Source organism: Callorhinus ursinus, unplaced genomic scaffold, assembly GCF_003265705.2.
Source record: "Callorhinus ursinus isolate GAN/ISIS: 27379988/994484 unplaced genomic scaffold, GSC_fseal_2.0 scaffold3, whole genome shotgun sequence".
In the NCBI taxonomy this organism is placed as follows: Eukaryota; Metazoa; Chordata; class Mammalia; order Carnivora; family Otariidae; genus Callorhinus; species Callorhinus ursinus.
The window spans coordinates 37413642-37428298 of NW_027397065.1; the positions used below are offsets into that span (position 1 = coordinate 37413642).

General features: G+C 37.1%; 1 pseudogene; it reads left to right on the forward strand.

Moving 5' to 3' along the window:
* The first annotated feature begins 220 nt into the window (after positions 1 to 220).
* LOC112819709 (peroxiredoxin-1 pseudogene) lies at positions 221 to 821 on the forward strand (annotated as a pseudogene).
* Positions 822 to 14657: the final 13836 nt, after the last annotated feature.

Consider the following 14657-nt stretch of genomic DNA (forward strand, 5'->3'; position numbering starts at 1 on the left):
AGGTTTATGACATATTATACCCTATGATTATGAATATATTCTAGCACAATTTTTAAAAAGTTACCTATAGATGTTTTTCACCACTAAATACCTTGGGGAGAAAAAGACTTTGAAAATTGTAGTTTCAAATAAAATGAAAATACATTAAGAACATAACATAATCTAGACGTCTTCTTCCTGCCTTGTCTTCGGCGTTTTTGGTTCTCAGAGCCGCTGATAGCAAGATGTCTTCAGGAAATGCTAAAATTGGGCATCCTGCCCCCAACTTCAAAGCCACGGCTGTTATGCCAGATGGCCAGTTCAAAGACCTCAGCCTATCTGACTACAAAGGAAAATACATTGTGTTCTTTTACCCTCTTGACTTCACCTTTGTGTGCCCCACGGAGATAATTGCTTTCAGTGACAGGGCAGAAGAATTTAAGAAACTCAACTGTCAAGTGATTGGTGCTTCTGTGGATTCTCATTTCTGTCACCTGGCACGGATCAACACACCCAAGAACCAAGGAGGACTGGGACCCATGAACATTCCCTTGGTATCAGACCCCAAGCGTACCATTGCTCAGGACTATGGAGTCTTAAAGGCTGATGAAGGCATCTCCTTCAGGGGCCTCTTTATCATTGATGACAAAGGTATCCTTAGGCAGATCACGGTAAATGACCTTCCTGTTGGTCACTCTGTGGATGTGACTCTGCGACTGGTTCAGGCCTTCCAGTTTACTGACAAGCATGGGGAAGTGTGCCCAGCTGGCTGGAAGCCTGGCAGTGATAGCATCAAGCCTGATGTCCAGGAGAGCAAAGGATATTTCTTTAAGCAGAAGTGAGTGCTGGGTCATTTTAGGGCCGGGCTGCAATGGGTGGCCATGAAAATAAAATCTCTTTTGTACTACTGTCATGCTTAGAACATAAGACTTTAGACTCTGTACAGATGTGGTATGGGGACAGGGCAGACCTTTCCTGCAGGGGTTGGGGAGGCCAGCCTTTCTTCCTCTAGAGAGAAGGGCCTGAGCTGTTATGGGGCAGGCCAACTGTTATGTACAGTAGCAGGGCATCACGTTTTGTCTTTTGTTGTTTCTATTAAACTTGAACTGAGACAAAAAAAAAAAAGAACATAATCTATTCCAAAAAATCATGAAATCCGATTAAAAATATGAAGAATAAACCCATGTAGATTGGACACATAAAAAAACCTGATTCCCATACTGCATAATTGCCCTCACCAAGAAATCAGGATTTTCTTTTCCCTCTGTCTTTGGAACTATTCAAGCAAAAGACTATTAACAGCCTGATGATCCTGCAAAACATGTTTACCTCAGGAAAATTACTGGGCAATATGGAAACCACAGGAGTGGGCTGAGTTGCCCACCCAAATGCTCTATGTTGTCTTCAATTTAAGGTTTGATGAATCAGAGCTAAAAAATGTGACACCCCCAATACACACCTGTTTCTATGAGGAAGTCAAGTATCCAAAAGTCCATGAACACCATCTCCCTGGTTTCTTATTAATGACATGACACTATTGAGAATTTTGGAAGTTGTCCCTACAACCTCCCAAAGGTCATTTGTAACTACATCTCCTATGAGCTCCGAGCCCTTGCCACCCATGAAATAAAGTTGATCGGCTGACAGTAATGAGACAAATATGTATTAGCTTCATGCCTCGGAAACTGTAACGCCCCCAGTGAATCCTTGACATTTACTGTGTGCAATTTCCCCTGGTGTAAAATGCAGTTTAAAAAACAACGGGAACGCATGAACATGCCGGCAGTGACGATGCCAGCCAGGAACTGACTTGTTTAAACGACGTTACAACCTGTTCCTTGAGTATTGATTAGAGTGCATGAATAAAATAGCTTCAGGTACTTGGAAGGGATTTTTAATAGCAAATAATTCTTTTACAACAGTTTCTTTCGATTTGAATCAGCACCTCGTCAAAAAAAAAAAAAAAAATCTAGCTTTTAGAAATGTGAATTTTTCACAAAGCAAGGCTTAATAACATAAATCTGGTACCATCACTTCCCAAAGCACCTACAATAACATCCAAAATCTAAACTCTTACAGCTCTACAATCTCGCTATGAAATTCTCTAGGCTCTAGCCCCGATCTAACTCATCCACGTTATTTTCCCACCTCTATCCTTTACCTTACTATAATCCAAACAGTCTTTTCCTTCTCTGGCTCTAACATGCTAAGCCCAGCCAGCCTCTGACATGACATTAAATCCTGAGACTTGACATTTGTAGGTACTTCTCTTGCAAGGTTTCTTTCCACTGTTAATCTTTGCATGGTTGGGCATGCAACTTTTCTTTTCTTCCTTCCAGGCATTGCTCAGACTTACCCTAAGAAAGACTTTCCTGGGCCATTCAACTAATTTGGCCATCATCACTCGCTCTTTATCACATTGCCCTGATTTATATTCTTTATATAATATTATGTTTTTGGCTTACTTTTATTCCAAGAGAATGTGAACTCCAAAGAATAGTAGCCTCTGTCTGCCCTGGTTTGGATCATAAAAAGTTGCTCTGATCCTGATATATTTAGAGAATATTCTGCTTTCCATTGTGCATGTCCACTTGGAAATTGATTGAAAAGTATTTTCAATATCTTGCAAGGATCATAAAGTCTATGAATAAGGGAATCAGAAAAACTACCTAGTCCAACCATCTCGTTTTGAAGTTGAAAATGCTGGATTGAAATGGCAGGCTTAAACCCTCATTTCTGACCCCTGTTTCAAACTTCTCTCTGACATATCAGAGTCTATTATGAAGATTTAGCATTAAATAGGCTTTAATAAAAATCTCAGTTTTGTCTAAAATTATCAAAATGTTTGAATATTAGATATAACTTATTTTTTGAAAGTCTGACAAAAACCTGATTTTTTTCATAGAAAAAAGAAACTATGCTTGTATATAAAAATTTTCCACAGCTTTATCTGTCCCACGTAAGATTCCTCAAATCATTTCCATTTTCATTTTCAAGGGTCTGCTTAACAAATTTATTCATTCATGCATTCATTTACTCAAAGCTTAATGTTTACAAGGTATTGTGGTAGGCAAAGCAGAGAATAGGAGCTCATGGACACAAAATATTTCCCAATAAACAGAGGTGGCAAGAATGGCATCTGGCTAATAGTTAAATAACCAACAAAGGTGGCAGAGACCACAAAAACCATCATCTTCATGAAATATGAAGATTCATTTTCTGAATGGCTACTTGTCAGGAATTTTGGTTGATTTTCAATTCTCATATTCTTTCTGAAAACTAAGGATTATAATTTCTATTTTATAGATGAAGAAACTGAGGATTAATAAGGTGAAGAAAATTGTCCAAAATCACACAGGTCATTACTGCAAAGCTGAGAATTTGACTCTAAAAACTGCAATCTTTATCCAGCATCAATGGTTTTCCATCTGTGTGCACAGAGGCCATTGCAACATTGAGGGGTGGATACGATTAGTATGTGCAGCTCCACACACCCAGCCACTTTCATCCAGGGCCCCTCAATGCCTTTCTGGTTTACAAGATATAATGAGTGCAGGCTATCTTCTGTGTCTGACACTGTTTTAGGGAGGAATTATATGAACTAAAGGTTCCTATAGATCTAACTGGCATATGTCTTTTATTAATTAAAACAAGAAATTAAATGATTAAAAACAGGTTTTTTTATTTCTTAAAAAGATTTTATTTATTTATTTGAGAGAGAGAGCAAGAGAGCAAAAATGGGGAACTCAGAGGGAGAAGCAAGCTCTCCGCTGAGCAAAGAGCCTGATATGGGGCTCGATCCCAGGATCCTGGGATCATGACCTGAGCTGAAGGCAGTCGCTTAACCGACTGAGCCACCTAGGTACCCCCAAAAAACAGGTTTTACAGACTAAATACAAGTATTATGTATGTAAAATAGTAAAAATTATGAAATACAGAGGGGTAAGGATAATAAAAGTCTTTGGCCATACAAGATTTGGTACAGAAATCACTAGAAGTTCCACCATGAGTTAGAAGGAAAAAGAGAGATGAATGCAGATAGAAGTAATCCTGAAGAATTTTACTAGGACCAAAGCTGATAAGCAGCTGTGTACTTTGGTGTGGTATACTGTGTGAGTTCTAGTCTGACAGGTCAGGTTCTCCAACCTATATAGGTTGTACTCATCCCTACCAATTGCTATTTTAAAAACCATTTCTGATTCACCTTAGAAGGGAATGTAGGGGTGCCTGGGTGGCTCAGTGGGTTGAGCGTCTGCCTCTGGCTCAGTTCATGATCTCAGGGTCCTGGGATCAAGCCCCGCATCGGGGGGGTCCCTGCTCAGCAGGGAGCCTGCTTCTCCCTCTCCCTCTGCCGCTCCTCCTGTTTGTGCACACTCTCTCTCTCTTTGTCAAATAAATAAATAAAATATATTTTTTAAAAAAGGTAATTTAAAGGGATAAGGTAAGTTTTAAGCAGAGATGTTCCAGGTTTTATGTTATATACTTTCCACTTTGAATCTCATACTATCTACCTGCGAGGTAGTTGCCATTATTTACATTTTATAGATTTAGAGAAACAGCTCAGAGTTGAAACTCTTTGCCTAAAATTAAGCAAATAATAATTTTTATAGGTAACTTCATTTTGCTATTTTGCTGTCCAGCATCCATTATTCTATCTTCTTTTAAGAGTACCTTAAATTTCTTTGGTGAACTACCTCTTTCCAAATGGTAGTCCATATCCTACCCTTGGTTTGAGGAACATGCAAAAGAATGTTATGTTTCTCTGTCCATAGTGATGCCTTTATAAAGGATCATGACCCCAGCCAAGACAATTTCAAATATAAGTAGAATTTTTGCTTAAGTGACTGAGAAAGGGACAATCTCTTCTCTTCTTGAATCAGAGCTTATGGGGACATAGGTCTGATAGTACTGGAAGCCAACATAGAGGAAGGCCCAACTGTAAGTATACTGGACTATAGAACAGTTACACAAAGTGAGAAAAAATCTTTTAGATGCTAGTAAGTCTTTATGTACCTGATGTTATAAACTTTCCCCTGAATTTTTCCATGCCATTGGCCCATGCACTCACTTTTTTGCTTAAGCCAGATTGATTGATATTTTCTACTACTTATAACAAGAAGAGTCCTAACAGTGTTGGAAATGTGTGAAGGCATTTTTGTTGTTACTACAATATAAGAGTTCTACTGGCACTTAATGAACAAGGACCAGGGATTTTTAACATTTTGTTGAGATGCAGGAAAATTCTGCAAAAGGAAAAATTATTCTGCCCTAAATGCCAATATTGCATCCTAGAGAAAAACTGGGTTAAGTGAAAAGAAATGTGTTCACTTGGAAGAAATCTTGCAAATTTTAATATGCATATAAGAGGAAACATGTATAAAGTTTAGGAGATAATGGGGAAACTAGTAAGATTGCAGGGGGCTTTATATATAGCATTAATGGGACGTAACTCTAAAAGCTTTGCTGTTGACAGTATATACAAGCCATGCATTTGTAGTTTATTTCAAGGTAATGCAGAGCCATGGAAGGTTTTTGAGCAATAGAGTAATGTGATAAAAATCAATGCTATAACCATCTCACACCCATTAGGATGGCTACTATGAAAAAAAAATAAAACAGAAAGCAACAGGTATTGACAAGGATGTATAAAAGGAGAATCCTTGTGCACTGTTGGTGGCAATATAAAATGGTACAGCCCCTATGAAAAAAAGTATCGAAGTCCCTAAAAAAATTAAAAATAGAATTTCCATGTGATCCAGCAATTCCATTTTTTATTATTATTTAAATTCAATTAGTCAACATATAGTACATCATCAGTTTCAAATGCAGTGTTCAATAATTTATCAGTTGCATATACCATCCAGTGCTCATCACATCATGTGCCCTCCTTAATGCTCATCACCTAATTACCCCATCCCCCCCAACTCCCCCTGCCCCAGCAACCCTCAGTTTGTTTCCTAGATTTAAGAGTCTCTCATGGTTTTTCTCCCTCTTTGATGAGTTACCATTCAGTTTTCCCTCCCTTCCCCTATGATCCTCTGCACTGTTTCTTATATTCCACATATGAGTAAAACCATATGATAATTGTCTTTCTCTGATTGACTTATTTTACTCAGCATAATACCCTCCAGTTCCATCCATATTGATGGAAATGGTAAGTATTCATCCTTTCTGATGGTTAAGTAATATTCCATTGTATATATATACCACATCTTTATCCATTCATCTGTTGAAGGGACATCTCGGCTCCTTCCACAGTTTGGCTATTGTGGACATTGCTGCTATAAACATTGGGATGCAGGTGCCCCTTCTCATCACTACATTTGTATCTTTGGAGTAAATACCCAGTAGTGTAATAGCTGGGCTATAGGGTAGCTCTATTTTTAACTTCCTGAGGAACCTCCATACCATACTGTTTTCCAGAGTGGCTGTACCAGCATGCATTCCCACCAACAGTGTAAGAAGGTTCCCCTCTCTCTGCATCCTCACCAACATTTGTTGTTTCTTTTCTTGTTAATTTTAGCCATCCTGACTGATGTGAGGTGGCATCTCATTGTGGTTTTGATTTGTATTTCCTGATGCCAAGTGATGTGGAGCATTTTTTCATGTGTCTGTTGGCCATTTGGATGTCTTCTTTGGAGAAATGTCTGTTCATATCCTCTGCCCAATTCTTGATTGGATTATTTGTCTTTTTGGGTGTTGAGTTTGATAAGATCTTTATAGATCTTGGATACTAGCCCATTATCTGATACATCATTTGCAAATATCTTCTCCTATTCCATAGGTTGCCTTTTAGTTTTCTTGACTGTTTCCTTTGCTGTGCAGAAGATTTTATCTTGAGTAAGTCCCAGTATATTTTTGCTTTTGTTTTCCTTGCCTTTGGAGAAGTATCTAGCAAGAAGTTGCCACAGTGGAGGTCAAACAGAACTTCCATGTGATCCAGCAATTCCATTTTTTTTTTAAGATTTTATTTATTTATTTGAGAGAGAGAGAGAACGAGAGATAGAAAGCACGAGAGGGAAGAGGGTCAGAGGGAGAAGCAGACTCCCTGCTGAGCAGGAAGCCCGATGTGGGACTCGATCCCGGGACTCCAGGATCATGACCTGAGCCGAAGGCAGTCGCTTAACCAACTGAGCCACCCAGGCGCCCCCATTTTTTTTTTTTTTTAAATAGGCTCCTTGCCCAGCATGGAGCCCAATGTGGGGCTTGAACTCACAACCCTGAGATTAAAGACCTGAGCTGAGATCAAGAGTCAGATGTTTAACTGACTGAGCCACCCATGTGCCCCCAGCAATTCCATTTCTGAATATATATCCAAAAGAATTGAAAGCAGCATCTTGAAGAGATATTATACCCAGGTTCAAGCAGCATTATACACAATAGCTAAAATGGGAAAGTAACCCAAGTTTCCAACAATGGATGAATGGATAAGCAAAATGTGGTATACACACACAGAGAATATTATTCAGCCTTAAAAAGGAAAGAAATTCTGTAATATACCACAACATGGATGAATCTTGAAAACATTATACTAAGTGAAATGAATGAGTCACAAAAAGACAAACACTGTATGATTCCACTTATAGGAGGTACTTAGGGTAGACAAAATCATAGAGACAAAAATAGAATGGTGGTTGCCCAAAGTGGGGTATGGGAGAATATGGAGTTAATATGTAATAAATATTTAGATATAGGTTTTCAGTTTTACAAGATGAAAAAAGTAATGGGAATGGATGATGGTGATGGGTATACAAAAATATACATGTATTTAATATCATAGAACTGAGCATTCAAAAATGGTGAAGATGGTAAATTTTGTTATGTGTATTTAAAATAATTGAAAAAAAAGAAAAAGAAAACAGTGCAATAGGACAACTAAGTTGGAAGAGGTACAGTGGCTAAATTACAAAACAGAGAGGAGATAGAAAGACTAATTGGGTAACCTAAAACACTCATGCTTTTTCGTAGAAAAAGTGGTATACTTATGTTGTCATTCTTGGTTGTTTTTGTGGTTGTTGTTTTCCCAGCATATTAAGATTAGATATATTTTAAAAGGGCAATAAGAAATCAGCCCTTTGGCAAGGAGTATGTCTGTGTGTGTCTGTGTATGCTTGTGTATGTCTCTTACAGCTAAAGTCCAAATAGAGACTATGATCAAACACAGAAAAATAAATAGTACCATCTTGATATGAAGTTCTTTTGTGAATGATAGCCATTTTCTTAGTCTAGATAAGACCATTTTATTTGATTAGAACTACAAAGCTGTGAAATGACAGTTCCTCACCAGGAACCAAATCAGCTGGCACCTTGATCTGGGGCTGCAGCCTCCAAAACTGAGAGAAAAGAAGTTTCTCTTTTTTAAATCATGAAGTCTATGATATTTTTAATGGTAGTTTGATCAAACCAATTGAATCACTCTACACAAAAAATAGAGGCAAATAAAAGAGAGGACATAAAAAAAGACCAAATAGAGTGATCTCTTTAGTCAATTCATAAAATAAAATGCATAGGCAGATAAATTATTCATTCTGTGATCAAGCAAATATGGAACAAAGAATAAAGTGTTATTATCAATATTGAACACCAGGTATGAAAAGAATTCTTACTAGAGAAGGATTAATTTCCTATGGACTTTCTGCCTCTAGTAAGAATATATGACAGTTACATATAATATCTCGTAACAAGCTTTTCTCTTTATATTATTATTTTTTCTCCTACCAGTTTTCAATCTCTTTGGAGCCAATAATTCTATTTGTGTCTGTATTTATATCCACATCCACATCTATGTCTAATAAAGGCTTGATGATTGTCCCTAGTTTTCATTTCATAAATATATATTGATTGATTCATGGATTTAAAAGCTGGCATATCACATCATATTTTATTATCCATTCTCTTGCCATAGACCTACTAGGCTACAAATTCCTTGAAAGCGGGGACTGCTTTTTTTTTTTTGTCATGTAGTATATATTTAATAAATAGCTACTGAGTGTAAATAAATGCCATAATAAATCAAACTGAGAACAGGAAGCTGTGAGTTGAGTGTAAGAGACTACTTTCTTGAATGGAAAATTAATTGTGAAAATGTCTCTCCAGGTGGAAGCCATTGGCATCAGGCACCTCAACAAGGAAGCTGAGAGAATGCTAAAAAGGAACCAACACTCGGAGGAGATTGAAAAATAAGATTCTGTGTTGAAAAGGTTTTGGAACAGAAAACATCCATTTCAGACAAGATAAATTAGCATTGAACTCCAAAGAAAAGAACACAGACACACACACACACACACACACACACACACACACACACACACACACCTCATTGACCTTATTTTGAAGCATTTATAAAATGTAACTATTTCTGTTAAATCTATTTAAAAGTATCTTAAATGCAAGAGGGAAGGTCGTTATACAGCCTAAGAGTCTGTAAAGTTTCTGGCAAAAACTTCCCTTCTCAATTGTCCAACATACCAAATGCATGACCTTAGCCTATCATGAAGCACCTCTTTGAATATGTTTTTTTTTTTTTTAAAGATTTTATTTATTCGACAGAAAGAGACCCAGCGAGAGAGGAAACACAAGCAGGGGGAGTGGGAGAGGGAGAAGCAGGCCTCCCGCAGAGCAGGGAGCCCGATGCGGGGCTCGATCCCAGGACCCCGGGATCATGACCCGAGCCGAAGGCAGACGCTCAACGACTGAGCCACCCAGGCGCCCCTCTTTGAATATGTTTTGATCAGAGTGAACCAAGACAGATAAACATAGCTAATAGCCTTCTGGACTGTATTACCAGCTAGTGAAAGACAACAGTAACCACAAAACAGCAAGGCATCTCAGACCCCACATCATCAGATGCTTTAGAAAATTTTCAAGGGCATATGTACTTGGCATTGAATTTAGGTTTGAATGGAAGTAACTTTTCTCTCCTGAGTGGCAGCTTTGAAGAATAATTAGGAAGCACTAGAATAAAAATTGCGTTTTATAAAATCCTAGATTTGGTCATGCAACATAACATCAGTGTAAGTGGGAAACAATGTATTTGAAAAGAAGAAAAAAAAACTGAAATGAGTAATGGGAGTGGATAGAGGGGAAAAGGAGGAAAAGAAAGAAAACAGCAAAATCAGGATTCTATTAGAGTATGCCAAAGGTCAAATTATGTTTAATAACCTTTCTAATTTTATGAGGTATAAATATGATGATAGTCATGTCATGACATCATTTAGCCCTAGAATTGAAGGAGTGCTTGGTCATTTAGATAATGGAGCTGAGGATGGTAATAGGATGAAACATATAGTGCAGGGTGACAGGTTAGTTCTTTTAGGATCATAGGCTCCTTCGTAGTGCTGCATAAAAGGGATTATTACATTGGCTTTCAGAAGTATCTTGACATTTCCATTAAAATCATCATTTTGACAGGTTTATGCATTCAGCCCCTTTCATTTGCATGGGAGTGAAACTTGACATTAGAAATCCTCAGACCAAATGCATTTTAAGCATCATGCATACTTGCATATTTATGTGTGCACACAGTAAATGCAACATGTAAGCCTAAAGGGTACATAGCAATTCTTAATAGCCCTTGTACTTTATAGTTTTTACTTAATTGCTCATTACTTTGGTATTAGGTAATCCACCAAAAAGCTGAAAAATATTTGAAGAGTTAGGATGAATGTCGTCTGCATTAAAGCTATCTTTTTGGTAGTAGCCAGTATACTTAATGTTTAGCAAGTTAAGTATTCTGGGCTGTTAGTGCAATTCTTAATTTGGTGAAGCCATTCATATACCCATCTTCCTTGACCTACAACGGGTTATGTCCTGATAAACCCATTGAAGTTGAAAATATCATTTAAGTTGAAAACGCATTTAGTATACCTAACCTATTGAACAAACATTATTGCTTAACCTAGTCTACCTTAAATGTGCTCCAGAATGCTTACATTAGCCTACAGCGGGGCAAAATCCTCTAGCACAAAGACTACTTTTATAATAAAGTGTTGAATATCTCACAAAATGTATTTATACTGTACTGAAGTAATGAAGGTGAAAAACAGAACAGTTGTACGGATACAGAGTGGTTATAGGTATATTTGTTGTTTACGCTTGTGATCACATGGCTGGCAGGGAGCTGGGGCTGGCTGCTGATGACTAGCCTCACAAGAGATTACCAAAGCACACCACTAGTCAGGGAAAAGATCAAAATTCAGAATTCAATGTACGGTTTCTACTAAATGCATCTTGCTTTCACAAAATCGTAAGTCAAAAAACCCTAAGTCAAAACATCTTCAGATGAGGAATCTCTGTAATGTAAATGTTATTAACTTTTTTGCATATGTTTTGGCTTTCATTTTTCAAGGGCTATGCCCTTCATTTAAAACCATAAAATTTCATTCCTTTAAACTCCCATATATAGACTTATTACCACTTATCAGATCAAATTGGACTTTCTTTAATGTTGTCTGTGCCCTAGCTACTCAAAGGGTGATGGAAGGACCAACAACATTGGCATCACCTGTGAGCCTATTAAAACTATAGTCTTGGGCGCCACAACAGACTTGCCTGTTTGCCTCTTACAGGATAACTATGTATTATTCCCATGCACAGTAAAGTTTGAAAAGTTATGGTCTAAGAACTACTCAGAACAAAAAAACAAATAACAAGCTCTGTAAAATACCCTGGAATTTTCTATTTTAAAATTATCAATAAATTTATGGGGCGCCTGGGTGGCTAAGTCAGTTGCGGGTCTGACTCTTGATTTCGGCTCAGGTCATGATCTCAGGGTGGTAAGATCCAGCCCTGCACTGGGCTCCCCGCTCAGCAGGGGAATCTGCTGATATTCTGTCTGCCTGTCTCCCCATTCCCCACCACCCCTGGTCATTCTCTCTCTCTCTCTCTCTCTCTCTCTCTCCCTCTCAAATAAATAAATAAATAATTCTTTTAAAATATTATAAATATATTTAGAAACAATAAATTACCAAAACTTTCAGCCTTTTACTGGAAGCCTGATGCTATATGCAGACCTCTCAAATCTTGGATGTTTGTATGCCATTTCTACTGCTGTTAAAACCCTCTGTAGCAGGACTATATTGCAGTGGTAGACAAACTGGCCTGTGGGCCAAATAGGCTCATAGACTATTTTTATATGGACTGTGACCTAAGAAAGTTTAGCATTCTCAGTGATTGGAGGAAAAAAAAGTAAAAAAAAAAAAAAAGAAGAAGAGGAAGAATATTTCATAACACATAAAAATTACACAAATTCAAATTTTAGAGTCTATAAACAAAGTTTAGACAACTTATTTATTACCTATGGCTACAACACCCAGACTTGAGTAGTTACAACAGAGAGCAGAGGTCCCACAAAAACAAAATTATTTACTATTTGGCCCTTTAGTGGAAAAAAAATTGTAGACACTTGCTCTACAGCATGGATAAGTATGTGTGACATGTGATAATAATGATAATCATGAAGCCACTTTGTTAAATAAAATTATTTAATGTCCTTTAGAATTTTGGATACCCAGGATAGGGGACTAGAGATATATATAAATCAAATTATTTTTATTTTGCTTTGAGATCAGCAAATGAAAAGTTTCATATTATAAATTAACATCCATAATATATCATCATATTGTTAAATTCTTAGATTACTGTACAAAGACTTTAAAGTTTAAGTATATGGGTTCAGCTTGACAGGAAGATATGCTATGAAGGCTTCTGGAAACAAAACTGACTTCATGTTTACCTGTGTTTCTCAACTTGGGAAAAATGCTCGGACATTCCCCAGAACCTCTGCAGTTGCTGGCATGGGGTGGGATCTTTAATATTTCTCTTTTTTTCAGAGTGGGTAACCCCAAATTGCCCACTTTGATAGATGTCTGACTAGTGGTAACACATCCCTCCTCCATATGGTCACAAAACTAAAACAAATGAAAATTGTTGGTGAGTAGCAAATATGCATCACTAAGTCCTTGAGTTTTACTCCAAAAGAAAGAAGAAACAGCAGTTCAGACTATTGTCTTTAAAATACTGTGGAAGATTAGAAGACAGTCATTGACAGGAAATGAGGAAGACAGAAGAACTACTACTACAATCTATGACTTAGGAAAGGGATAAAGGATCTCAAAAACCTATGAAGGCATTGCTATAATGTGGGAGAACACAATGAGTCATTGAGAGAAAAGATACTTATCTTAGTACTCCGTTTAAAATAATAATAAAAACTGTAATGTTTGACACATCTCAGAAGGATTTCCATCCAAAGGCTTAGCTTTGCTGCTAAAGAGGTATGTTTTTGTTATCCGGAATATTTGAATACGTGAACATCTTTGCACACTATGCTGGATACATGAGATATTACTATTCTAAAACAATGATTAGAAATAGCATGCCTGTATTGGTTTTAACCAATCGAGTCAGCAGTCAAGCAAGAGAGGTTGTCTCATAGGACAGAGTACAAGTATGTGGTGAGGCGTGTAAACAAATGGTTTATCAATATACTTTTCTTCCTTTGCATCCAATTTCTAAGTTAATTATTTTTTTACTGTGACTCTTTATAAGAATTCTAATCCACACCAGAGAAAGCAAAAGTGCAAAGCAATAAGGCCCATTAACGTAGGTTAACCATATTTTTTAAAATGAGAAACTTACCCAGAAAGCTTTCCAGTCACCTGTGGGGTCTTTAGATTGTTCTTCAGTAATATGCAGTATATATCTCACATTTACTCAAACAAATCGGTTTGAAAATGTGTAAAAGTGAATATTCCATTGCCTGCCTCTAAGAGTAAAACATGTGGTGTTGCATTCTAGCAATGAGCACCATTTTAGCATTCAGCTAGTCCTTCCTTCATGGGCTGTAACTTGGCTCATTCATCAGCCTGAAATGGGCTAATTTAAAATAGTCAGAAAGAAAAGGGGAAAAAAGCTAATTGTCTGCAAAGAGGTGTTAAGAATGAAATAAAAATATAGAAAATTAGCAGTTGAAGAGGTGTCTTTTTTCAGCTGTCTCAGCCTACTGTCTGAGGATGCGTACCAGTAATTTGTGAAGATGTGTGGGTATTGAATTGCCCTGTGCACAAAGCCAGTCTAGTGAGTGATAACTCCAATACCAGCTTTGACTTGAGTGGATTAGGTGCTAAGTGGGTTTAACAAAATTACCCAGAGCATTACATCATATTTCTCCCATTGCTTGTGACAAAAACTATTATTTCTCTGGGACTGCTGAAATGAAGTGGTCAAAATATGAAAGAGGTAAAAGGGTAAGGGGGTAAGAAGGATGATAAAAAAGGGGATCCTCATGATTAGACCTTATACTCTGAAAACCTGGGGAGAGTTTTGCTGAAATCAGAAGTGCCCAACTTAAAATTATATTTCTAGTCTGGTAAAGATTTAGCAAGATTATCCTTAAAACTTGCCACTTATATATTTGATTTTGGAGTTCTACAAACATCTGAGATAAATAAAAATCAATAAAAGTGATTCCTATTTGGTGACTATAGTTAACAATACTGTATTGTATATTTGAAAGTTGCTAGGAGATTAGATTTTAAAGGTTCTCAAATGGACTTTAAAGCAGAAAAAGGAATGTTTTGAAAAGTTTTCTTTGCCAATTTTTATGTACAATTTCATCGGCAGTGAGCAAGTTATAGTTTTCATCAATTAAATTGAAGTCTATCCCTGTAACCTGTGAA